Below are 14,244 nucleotides of genomic sequence, written 5' to 3'. Positions count from 1 at the left end.
TTTTAGGTAGATAATAGTATTGGTATATTTAGATTATGGGTGTTAAATATATATTTATATAATAACTCTTTTTGTTTACAAAATACTGGTTATAATAACACTAAAATATTTATAATGATGGTATTGATAATTTTCATACTATTAATAATAACGATAGTATTAATTTTAATTATAATGTTAATTTTAATGTTAATGATAATAATAATAATAATGATATTAATAATAATAATAATAATAATAATAATAATAATAATAGTAATGATAATAATAATAATAATAATAATAATAATAATAATAATAATAATAATAATATTAATAATAATAATAATAATAATAATAATAATAATAATAATAATAATAATAATAATAATAATAATAATAATAATAATAATAATAATAATAATAATAATAATAATAATAATACGTAAACTACCTCAAAGAAGTAGCTCTTAAAAATAATGCCCAAGTCCGGATTTGAACCCGCGATGTCCCGCTAACCCAATAATAACGTCAACCATTACTCCATTCATGTTTTTCTGATTACTTTCACGATCAAATTTTTATTTAACCCGTATTATTTATTTTCTATTTTCTTCTTCTTCATCTTAAATCAAAACCCAGTTCATTATCATCCTAACTATGAACAAAACCATTATCATTATCATAATCATAATCATCTCTATTATTCTTATATCATAATCATAATGATCATAACCAACCCATCATTTTATCATTTCCATACGCCATCATCATCTTTACTTAATCATCCATCTAATTGTGAACCATAATCATCATTCATTTCAGTCATCTATCATCACCCTCATCATTCTATCATATTCTATTTATCATCATCTTATTAAGTGTTACCATCAATATACACATACGAGCATAGCATCACAACCATCATCATTATGTTAGCCATCATCGTGTCATCTTCATTTACCAGCACAAAAATGGAAATCAAGTACCCATCCTCATTCTAAGAATACCATTCTTATCATCATACAATCATCATGTTGTAGCAGAAGTGGTAACATATATAGATGGGTGGGACTGCAGTAGCATACGAGCACAGCAACTAGGGCCGATACTCAATCAAATATTTAGCCTAATGACCTAACGATTTTAAGGCCCAACAATTAATCCTATACTCAGCCCAAATACAAAAGGAACCCAAGTCCAATTTTAATAGAGGTCTCGTGCAATTAGCTGGAGGATTTTCCCTTTGTGGGATTCAGTAGATAAAAAATGCAAGTGGAATTAAAAACAAACTCGATTGTTTATTTCTTTTCGTAGTGAGTTCGTTGGCAGGGAAAAGGAATCAATTTTTAACTCCATAAAATCTCAAGTGGCTCAACACTTCAAATGGTCCACAAAACATAAAATAAAATCGTGAACCTTTAAAGGTTCCGTTCAATCAGTACCATTCACTGTATCGATAACGAATCATGACACACCCACGATCTTCATTTTAAATTATTGTTCCTTATATTAATTCCTTTATTAATTCTAAGTGGGGGTTATATGGGATGTAAATTGTCGGCTACAAGAGGTAGAAAACAAAAATGTACCATCATGAATTCACTTTATTAAATCAAGTGGTCTATATGTTTTGAAGGTGTCGACCATGAGTTGTCATTCTGCCCCACTTGATAATTTGTTAAAGATCAATAAGTTGATATCTTATATCTAAGTTAACAACTCATTAAACTGTAATCATATTATACCATTTTCTTTTCGTTATTATGCTCCATAGAAGAAAACGAAGTGGCAGGAGGGTGGGTGATCATTTGTAACAGAAAACAAGAAACGTTGCATCAGTATCGGTTTATAACAGAAAAAGATTTATGTTCGATCATAATAGGCAACACAACAGTAGCTAAAACAGGATTATTAACGTAACATTTTATTGAGCAAGTAGTGGTTTTTCGATGATACTGTAGTAGTTGATCGTGTTGGTATGGTGTGATTATTTATCATGAAACAGAAGGGAAACAGGAAGTAATAGCAATGATCATTCACATGGTTGTGTGGTGGGTTTCACGAAAAAAAGGGAATAGAGAATAAGTGTCATGGTAGTGGCATTCGTGGTTTCATTTGAACAAGAACAGAAAAATGTAGTAATATCGATCTAAATGGGTTTAACAGTTTTGTTTTAGAATTGGACAGAAACACGAAGAACGAGTGGGTTTGATGATGGTTTATAACGATGAGTTCTTGGTTTTCTAATGACGATAGTTTCACGATTAGGAACGGGAAGAAAAAGAATCTAATTGATGTCGTGTGGTTTGTATTAGCTTGGAAAAATCAAGCACGTCTATATATATATATATATATATATATATATATATATATATATATATATATATATATATATATATATATATATATATATAGGGAAGGTGGTTACATGGTTTTGTTGAGAAAGATGGAGATGATGATTTGAGGTGATAAGTTCACGAAGAAGGAAAAACAAGAAAGGTGATGGATATTGTTCAATGGTGACCAGTTATGGTTTATCAAGGAAGAAAAATATCCCCATATATCTATCATGTATGATTATATAAATAAGTAGGTATAGATGTAGATAGTGGATTCTGTAGATGGATGGAAAGTATAACAGAAAGCGAATATTTTTGTCTATGTTTACAAATTAATGCTATATGGAGACAAATAGAAAGTTAAGTATGTGTCCATCATCGAACAGTAATAATATCCTTGAATCCTATCTTTCATTCTCATATCAATCAATATTAATAATTAATAATAATAATAATAATTAGAATCATAATTATAAAAATGATAAAATAATATTTTCAATGATAAAAATAATATTAGTGATAACAATGATAATATAATAATTTAAACTATAACATATTTTATATCTATGTACCATATAGTAATATTAATAATACTGATGTTAATATTAATATTAATACTATTATTTATTTATTTATTTATTTATTTTTATTTTTTTTATAAAGATTCATTTTAAAATATAACTTTATTATATCTTATTTTAGTTTATTTTACATGTTTATTTCTAATACTTAAATAATATTTTATTTCGAATTATATTTTCAATCATTATAAATATATGTATCTATTTACAATTTGTTGTTCGTGAATCTTCGAGAATTATCAAAGGTCAATTGAATATATGAATCAGTTCAAACTTTTTGAGACTCAACCTAACAGACTTTGCTTATCGTGTCAAATTCATATGAAGATTGAAGTTTAAATTTGGTCGGAAATTCCCGGGTCATCACAGTTTTGGTGTAACTTCTTCATTGTTACTCACATCTAAAACCTTCCCATCTTCTGGTGCTGGTTTTTCAGAATTTGTTGACACCATATTAACATTCTCATTCTGAGGATTTACTTCAGTATTACTCGGTAGCTTTCCTTGTTCCCTCTTACTCATCAAGCTAGCAAGAGTACCTACGTGTTTTTCTAGATTCAAAATGGAAGCTTGTTGAGTTCTTAATGACTGATCAAACCTCTCATTTGTTTGGGTTTGAGATGTAATAAATTGTGTTTGAGATTCAACTAGCTTTTGTACCATTTCTTCCAGATTTGACTTTTTCTCTTCGGTTTGTTGTGGTGATTTATACAAGCTAGGTCTTTATTGATTGAAAGTGTTGTTTTGAGTTGGTTGGTTATTCGGACCTTGTTGGTTATACGAGTTATTGTTGGGTCCATTTGGATTGTAAAGAATGTTTTGGTTTCGATTGTAGTTTGGCCTTGGCGGTTGATAATTATTTTGATAATTATTTCCCGACCTTTGGTTCATGTAGGAAACATTCTCTCGTTGTTCCATCGTTTGTTCAATGTGACAATCTTTCATTAAGTGTGGTCCACCGCATTGCTCACAACTGATTCGTATTACGTGAATATGTTTATTCATCTTTTCCATTCGTCTCTTGAAAGCATCTATTTTTGCGAAAATGGAATCAAAGTCATGGCTAGAATCGGCTCTAGCCGCTTTAGATGAACGAAAAATATCTTTTTCCAGGTGCCACTCATGCGAGTGGGAGGCTGTATTATCAATGATTTTGTGAGCTTCAGTTGCGGTTTTCTTTATAATGAAACCACCAGCTGCTGTGTCGATGTCTTTTCGTGTAGCAACGTCGACACCTTGATAGAATATTTGTACTATTTGATAAATGTCTAAACCGTGCTGAGGACATCCTCTCAACAACTTTTCGAATCTTGTTCAATCCTCATATAATGTTTCATTTGGCTTTTGCGCGAACGTAACAATTTCTCCTTGAAGTCTCACGGCTTTAGATGCCGGAAATAATCTTTTAAGAAATTTCTCAACTAAAACATCCCATGTATCAATCGCTCCTTCAGGTAACGATTCTAACCAATCTTTGGCTTCTCCCTTTAAAGTCCAGGGAAACAACATGAGATAGACCTGTTCATCCTCAATTTCTCTAATTTTTAATAGAGTAGAGATCCTATTAAAGGTTCGAAGATGTTCGTTTGGATCTTCTTTTGGCGTACCACTATATTGGCATTGATTAGTTACCATGTGTAGAATTTGTACTTTGATTTCATAATCTGGCGCATTAATGTCTGGTCGCGTAATGGCATGTCCTTGGCCAGTGCGTGTAGCTCTCATTCGGTCTTTCATACTTTGAGGTTCTGTTATTTCCATATTTGAATGTATTGAATCCGAATCACTAGAAGATTCTGATTTAACGCTTATTTCTTCTACAATCTTCGAATGAATGATTGGTTCTTCAGGACCTTGGAATTGTCTTTGAATATCTTCTAGTTGCTCAATCGTGAGGTCGGTTTTAAAAAATGGATTATCGGGATTTTGAGTTGGAGTACTTGGATTACTAGATGATGATTCTAAAGGAAAATCAACGGCGACAATATTGGCTAGATGTCTTGATCGAGTTACAGGTGGTGAACGTACGAAAGGTGGTGAACGTTTTGCTCGGTGCATTCACTGAATATCCTATTAGTTATAAATATAAAAATTATATAAGTTATCAAATTAATAGACTTTTCTGATTTTTCCCACGTTTCGAATAGCCAATATGAAAGGACCCGTTCATATACATTATAAACGATTCTCAATAGTTGATTACATCGCGAGGTATTTGACCTCTATATGATACATTTTTCAGATATTGCATTCGTTTTTAAAAGATAAACTCTCTTTACATCGAAAATTGACAGGCATGCATACCATTTCATAATATCCACTATCCAACTATAAATTGACTTAATAATAATCTTTGATGAACTTAATGACTCGAATGCAACGTTCTTCGAAATATGCCATGAAAGACTCCAATTAATATCTTGAAAATGAGTAAACGCACAGTGGAAGATTTCTTTCAATCCTGAGAATAAACATGCTTTAAAGTGTCAACCAAAAGGTTGGTGAATTCATTAGTTTATCATAATCATTCATTTCCATCATTTTAATAGACCACAAGAATTTCATTTCCATTTCTCATAAATATAGGTCCCATGCATAGAGACAAAAATCATTCATATGGATTGAATACCTGGTAACGGACATTAACAAGAAGCATATAAGAATACCCCCTATCATTCTGGGAAATCCTTCGGACATGATAAAAACGAATTTGAAGTAATAAAGCATCTGGTACTTTGGATGGGGTTCGTTAGGCCCAATAGATCTATTTTTAGGATTCGCGTCAATTAGGCGTGCACTAATTCTCAAATTTAGTTACGTTCCCTAATTCTTAGGCTACCAAGCAAAAAAAGGGCATATTCGGCTTCGATCATTCAACCATATAATGTAGTTTCGATTACTTGTGTCTATTTCGTAAAACATTTATAAAAATTGCGCATGTATTCTCAGCCCAAAAATATAAAGGGTAAAAAGGCAAATTAAACTCACCATACTGTATTTTGTAGTAAAAATACATATAACGTCATTGAACAAGTGCAAGGTTGGCCTCGGATTCACGAACCTAAATTAATTTATATATATATATATATATATATATATATATATATATATATATATATATATATATATATATATATGTGTGTGTGTGTGTGTGTGTGTGTGTGTGTGTGTGTGTGTATATATATATATATGTGTGTGTGTGTGTGTGTGTTGGTCAATATTTGTCTAACAAATTAGGTCAAGTTATAGTGTACCACAATCCTAATGCTCAAGACTAATATGCAAAAGTCAACAAAAGTCAATTTGACTCAAAATGATTTCCAAAATTTATACATGATTATTATATAGTTTAAATATCATCGTTTTATATTTTTAAACATTTTTGAAATATTTATTAGAGTAAATAATATAATTCATTTATTAATAAATAAAACTTTATATAAAAATATACTTTTATATATCTTAAGTAATAAAATTTATTACTTTTTTATTAAAATGATAGTTTTAATACTAACGATACTTTTAATAATAGTAATGATAAGAATAATAAGAATGATAATTTTATCTAAATCAATATCTTACAATATTTTAATTTCATCATGATACTCATATTCATTATTTCTTAATCGATTCGTTTAATAGCTTTTAATCTTCGTTTATATCGCGTTCATGTTAATGATAATAATAGTAATCATAATAATTAGATATCACTAATATTAGTTTTAATTATAATAATACTAATAATAATAAATATTATGATATTATTAATGATAATACTAATAACATTTTAACGATAATAATAATACTAATTATAACTTTAATGATAGTAACAATAGTAATAATAATAAAAATAACAATTTTTAATAATAATACCTTTTATTGATAATGATAATAATAATAATAATAATAATAATAATTAGATAAAAACAAGAACGACGATAATAACGACGATAATAATATTCATTTTTAATAATAATACAAAAATTCAATTGACGATAACTTCTAATCCGTTCATCGAAATCATTCGATATCTAAATGAAAAGTTCTTAATTTTTTGCTAGCTTTCCAACGACATGTATATCTTATACCTTATTTCAACTGCATATATAACTAATTCAGGATTCAACATAACCTAACTAAAGGCAATATCAAAAGTACCAGCTTGCATAATCCTATATACTCGAGCACTAGTCAGGGATACACTATTAATATGTAAAAATTAAATTATGAGCGCTTACGTATCAATATTGAGACTCAATATTGCAGGAAAGGTACGTAGACGCAACGAAGACGATAAACACTAGATTAACCTCACGAACATACCCATGAACCATACCCATCACCTCCATACCTATAACCCATAATTTCCTTAGCCCTATCCTACTCGAAAAAACTAAGATTGAAATCACGCGAGCAGCACCTCGTAGTAGTATTTTATGTATAATACTAATAATAATAATACTACTAATAATAATAAGATTAGTAAAAATATTAATTTTGATTAATAATAATAATAATATATAAATAATAATAATAATTATACAGAGGGAGTATGATAGATATATGAATATGTGTGTGTGTACCGAATGATTTCGTCGAACATTTAAAGACTTGACCACTCTCACCAAGCCATGCGATCGCATGGTTATTGTTGGGAGAGCCCATGCGATCGCATGGTGCTCCATTCCAGCTGGTATCCACATTTAATCTTGCCGACACTTGATTTATTTATTTAATATATATTTATTTAATTTATATAATTAATCATATATTATATTATATTTACGTGCATAGTAAAAATGTAATTTTTGTTCATATGACTCATACTTTGCCACTCGACTCATGTACCACTTTCGGTTTTTCGAACGCATATTCGTACGCTTAGATAACTAACACTTTTCGTTACGCGACGTGTACCTTTTACAAAAATTAGACTTTAACGTTGGTGAATCATATTATAATAAATGTAACTTATATATTTGAGCGTTGTGGTCATTTGCTTCTATAAATCAGGGGCTCGCTGTTTATTAAAATACGTTTAATAATATCGAAACATTTTAAATTATACATTAACGCGTTTGTAATATATATATATATATATATATATATATATATATATATATATATATATATATATATATATATATATATATATATATATTCTTACTTCAAAATATAATTTTGTATATTTTATATATAATTGAAATATCTATCTAATTATATTTCAAAGTTCAAAACGTTTAAGTAATAGAAAATATCATGTCGTATCACGTTTTACGTTTTTGAAACAATATATATATATATATATATATATATATATATATATATATATATATATATATATATATATATATATATATATATATATATATATATATATATATATATATATATATATATATATATATATATATATATATATATATATAATTTATAACACAAGCTTTAATTAGTTCCTTAAAACTTATTAACAATTTATCTTATAAAACGTTTCACTAATAAAGTTCTTTAAAAATTGTTTTTGTACGTTTGAAACAATATTAAATAAATATGAAAACTTTATTTTCCAAAACTAAGTATTTTTAAGAATCATTTTACTAAAAAGTTATATTAGTAGAGGTTGTTATATCGTAAAACATTTTAGAGAAATAAAATTAAATATACTTATCATAGGTTTCAAGTTCTTAACGTTTGTTGGTACGAAATCACCTTAATGTAAAATGTCGATACCCATTGTCTAAGTCATTTACATTCCACATTCCAACTTTAAAATGATAATCATAATAGTTATCTTATTAATATCACGAGAAAAATGTTGTAAGGTATGAATTGAAAATCAAATAAGAATCTTCACTAACTCTTGTCTAGTTCTCGTTAGTTGACACTTTGTTCTTATTTGTAAAATCACTTTACCATTTTCCAAATATGGTTAAAAAGGAAAGGTTTCCTAAATCAAAGTGGACCTCCTAATAGGGACTCGTAGCCATAATTCAATGTATCTGATAATTCAATCATTTGATATTATCTTTTAATTCCGTCGATAATTATTTTAATATATTTTAAAACAACTATGTTCATGTAAAGTATTATACGTCTAATACTTGTTAACGTTTTCAAGTTATAATATATAAACATATATACATATATAATCATGAGTAATATTCATTTGAGTCCATAAATTAAGTTGAGATTCAAGGGATCAATGAGAGCGCGTCATGTGTCGCGAAAATCACATGTGATTGAAAAAAAAATTCAAAAATTTTTTTTTGAAATTTTTTTTTATTTTTTTCGAAATTTAAAAAAAAAAATTAAATTTTTTTTTAATCACATGTGATTTAACTGCACAATCACATGTGATTGAATTGTACAATCACATGTGATTGGATTTGCCATGCATAATCATATGTGATTGACATGCATAATCACATATGATTTTTTTAAAAAAAATTTGAAAAAAAAAATTTCGGAAAAAAAAATTCGAAAATTTTTTTTTTCGAAAAAAAAGTTTCTAAAAAAAAAATTTCGAATTTTTTTTTCCAATCACATGTGATTTTCGCGCCACATGTCGCGTTCTCATTGGTCCCTTTGTTTTCAAGCAAATTTATGGATGCAAGTGATTACAACTCATATAATCATATCCGTTCCTATAATGGTTCGTGAATCTTTTAAATTTGGTCGAGGTTAAATGAATGTATGAACACAGTTTAAAATTCTTGAGATTTAACTTAACAAACTTTGCTTGTCGTGTCAGGAATATATAAAGATTAAAGTTTAAATTTGTTCGGAAATTTTCGGATCGTCACAGTACCTACCCGTTAAAGAAATTTCGTCCCCGAAATTTGATAGAGGTCGTCATGACTAACAATGCGAATGTTATTTATGACGTATGTAAGCTGATACATAGAGTTTTATCATGATTAAGAAATACGGATAAAATAATTCAATTTCTCTAAGCGTATGAGTGAAGTTATCGTAAATGAATGAAATAAGATAATAGTGATTCGTCATATCTTTTGACGTATATAGGGTGGATTTCCAAGTTCAATAGATTTAGAGAAAATCTTCGTAATAGGATTTGATTCTTCGATAATCAAGGGAATTAGGATTTACTTTAAATGCGATCATCTGTTTTGATTGTTCTTGTCGGATATTTTATATAAATCCACCTTCTTCGTTTCCTTTTAACTCACACCTTCCATTATTTCCCTCTCAACTCATACTTTAAAGCATTCATCAATATGCTCCATCCAGTTCTGCTTCTTGATATATTCCTAACCTTCATATCGGTCATTCTTCTTTTTCATCTACCGTCGGAAGAATCTATTTACTTCTACTATACACTTGGTTTTATAGTGTTTTTAGTTCTCCCGTGCCCTTATATTGCCATATGCATCGATATATACGGTTTATAATTTCTGGTTTGTCGTTGGGCTTTATATCTTCCCTCATATTTCAAAGTCTCTGCTTCAGTCTTCTATTATCATTGTTATCCACAGTTAATGCTCTCTTTTATTTGCTGCGATTTATACCTCAATTTCTATTTCGGAGTTTTGTCTTTTAGTTTCTTCTTCTTGCGATTAAGGACCGCTTGTAATGGTCCAGAATTCGCAGATATGAATTTCGGAATGAACATTGTTAATGTTCTAGGAAGGAAATTGTAATGGCACGATCTTGACTTGTCAAATTATTAGAATACCTCGAAAAAGGCCGAATCATCAAGAAATATTTTCTTGATATTTTAGAGGTTAAATAGAATACAAGAGTCGTATAACATGGCACATGATGATGTTATGATATGTGAATCATCACGTTCCATTTAGAAACTCAGCATGACTTACTGTAATATAATCACGTTGATCAAGTGTCATTATATTATACTAACTCATGCTTCAGCTCCCAATACTACTTCAAAAATATTCCTATTTTAAACTCAAATGTTACAGAATTTAGAAACTAAAATAGTTTCTTTTATGATGTAATACAGATAGCGTGAAGAGGTAAATGATTTCAGATAAGAATAATTATAAAAATATCTTCAGAAATATGGAGGATATTTATAATGAAAGATATGATGATATCTTAGGATTTCTAATATCAGAGGATGATGAAGAATATTATCCGCAGGGGTCTATGATCAGGAGCAAGATTTTTGTTAATGACTTCAGCAGATACTGAATCATTTGGATTCTTTGAATGTAGGTTTCGTCCTTGTGATTTGTCCACAGCCTCTTTCATACTTTGCTCAATTCATTTTTCAGTTCCAAAACTTCTCTTTTTCTGAGCTTTGCCAATACATTATTCTTTATCATTAAACTTTTTACTGATAAGATCGTTTATAGTTGTTGCTGCTTCGTCAGCATTTCAAGAACTAGTTCGCAGTTCAAGGTGTTTTTCAGAAACTTCACATTCAAAGTATGTAAGTTCAGGAGATAGACGTTGTACGTACACATATAACTGTTGGCGTAGACATGCTGCGAGATTTTAAAATACTGAATGCTAATTCCCGATGATTCGTATGACAATTCTAGTTACAAGATGCGAATGAGTAAATGATGGGGTTTCGGTAAATATAATGATTCTTCGGAAGGTCAAAGATCAGTGAAGTTGTGAATAAGTTTATTTCTAATGTGGTGGAACATGAAAGGTTCTCCGGTAACAAAAGGGTAATCATATATATCAATATTATGATAAGACTACTCCGAATGAAAAATCGAAGTTGTCTTGCTGGAGCTGTGATTGAATTTGCTACTTTGAAAAGGAATTGCAAAGTTATTTTTTGCTAATAAATGCAAAAGGATCTGACACAAATTTGTGTTGAATTATGACTTTGGTTTTGAGAGCTTTTTAAGTACATAACTGTGGGTAATATGTGGTTGAATCATCATCTCGATTGCTCATTATTTGAAGTGTGTTCAGAAATTTTCGAAGGGTTTGAACACAGATTGTAATTGTTAATATACATTTGATGTTCTAACACATTTTTGAAGTCAAAGTATAGCTTTGAAAGATGTAAGAATCTAAAAGTGATGGTACCAGTTATATCTCGAATTGAATTCTGAGGTTTCAAAATCAGAATATGTAATTAAGTTTGAATGAGTATGGTTGTTTTAATTTCTATGAAAGAATGTATATTATTGTGAAAGTAGGAAGTATAACTGATAATTTGCTTAATCAGATTCGAAGGATGTAACATATTAATTGTGAATATATATATCTCTCTCGGGTATTACCTACCCGTTAAAAATTTTCACATTTAATATTTTGTACAAAAAAATTTTATTACAGTCTTTATGAAAATATATATGTATATATATTCTCTTCAGATGTAACATAGATTTTAATGAGTTAATACTAAATTAAACTCATTCGATTTACGGTTGGAACCAGAATTGAATAATCCCTTGAAGGCTTTAGAGATTACATAAGTATTTCTTCAATAATATTGAAATTATGAATCAACACTTCATTATTTGTTGAGGCGTGATGTTGGTTTTCGTTAAATTCTTGTGAACTTCGCAAAGTACGAATGATATTATCTGAAAAGTTTCGGGTACATCGATGATGAAAGTGTAAAATCAAATATATACTTGATTTATTATGAATTGGAATTTGTTGAATTGAGACAGAGATTGTAGTTAACGATGGTTAAGGGGGCGAAGGACGTACATTATTGCATATTCGTAATATGAATTAACCAAGTAGTTAAGATTCACACACAATAGCTTATCACGGAAAGATTTATTTTTATTTCAAAAAATATATATATAAAATATACATATAATTTCTTCAGAGGAAATGAGTTAATTTTTCATAACTCGTTGATACAATATACGCGTTATTGATTCGTAATGATGTCCACAGTGATTCTTGAACTGACGGAGTTTGTGATGTTATAGGTGTTGTTGATTCTGATGTTGACTGTACTGACGATGATGGTGACGCTGACGGTACTATTGATGCTGTTGGTAAAACAAGTTTAGCTTGTTAATCACACACCATTTTTGTCAGGGTTTCTACTCTTCCTTCTATCATTTTGGTTCGCTTAACTGATTTATGGTTAGGGCTAGATTAGATAATCTCTAAGACTTTAGAGATTACATAATCGCCGCGGAATGTTTCTCCAATGAAGTTATGAGTTAATACTTCATCAGTTATTGTTGTTGGTACTCCTTGGTATCTATGGTGCATATGACGTTGATGCTCGTGGGACAGATTGTGAAGTTGAGGTTTACGACGCGGTTGTGGTTGGAGGTAGTAATGGTACTGTTGGCGTTGATGATGGTGGTACTGGTTATCCTGCTGGTGCTGCTGCTGGTGTTTGTAATCTTTGCACCATATTCTCCAAAGCCACTACCCGAGCGCGAAGCTCTTTGACTTCTTCTATTACACCGGGGTGATTGTCGGTTCGGACGAGCGGATAAATAAAACCTAAAATTTGATGTAATATATAATCGTGACGAGATACTCTGGAAATGAGAGAGAAAATGATGTTTCGGACAGGTTCGTCGGTAAGTGCTTCAGGTTCTTCGTCAAGAGGGCAATGTGGTGGATGGAAAGGATCGCCTTCTTATTGTCTCCAATGATTGAGGAGGCTACGAACCCATCCCCAATTCATACAGAATAGGTGATGACTGATTGGTTGATCCATTCCGGTCACACTGCTTTTGGAGCTTGAGTGGGATTCCATTTCAGAATTCGAAGAACTTGAACTAATGGCGAATTCCATTTTGTACGATTGAATAAATAATTTTTCGATATGAAATGATCTTCCGGCTATGGGATGGTATTCTAATTACATAGAATATCTATATATATAGAGCAAAAGATTTCGTAAATTACGGAGGAATTTACGGAATATATCAGGCAAAGTTTAAAGTAACAGATACTATAAGATATGATTTAGCAGATACGCTAAGATATGAGTTTTGTCTATACACTACTCATGCAATTAATGTAGCAAGACGTGTCTAGGCTAATAATGATAAGCAGGTAATTTCCTAAGGATGATAAGCAGATGATTTCCGACTAGTGATAAGCAAAAATTTTGACATGCAGACACGGTCGAAGTCCAGACTCACTAATACATCCTAACGACTTATCAGTTAGACACACTAATGCAGACCCGATTCGCTAAGACCACCGCTCTGATACCAACTGAAAGGACCCGTTCATATACATTATAAACGATTCTCAATAGTTGATTACATCGCGAGGTATTTGACCTCTATATGATATATTTTTCAGACATTGCATTCGTTTTTAAAAGATAAACTCTCTTTACATCGAAAATTGACAGACATGCATACCATTTCATAATATCCACTATCCAACTATAAATTGAC

This window comes from Rutidosis leptorrhynchoides, chromosome 6, assembly GCF_046630445.1.
Source record: "Rutidosis leptorrhynchoides isolate AG116_Rl617_1_P2 chromosome 6, CSIRO_AGI_Rlap_v1, whole genome shotgun sequence".
Classification (NCBI taxonomy): domain Eukaryota; kingdom Viridiplantae; phylum Streptophyta; class Magnoliopsida; order Asterales; family Asteraceae; genus Rutidosis; species Rutidosis leptorrhynchoides.
Note: the sequence above shows the minus strand (reverse complement) of the source record.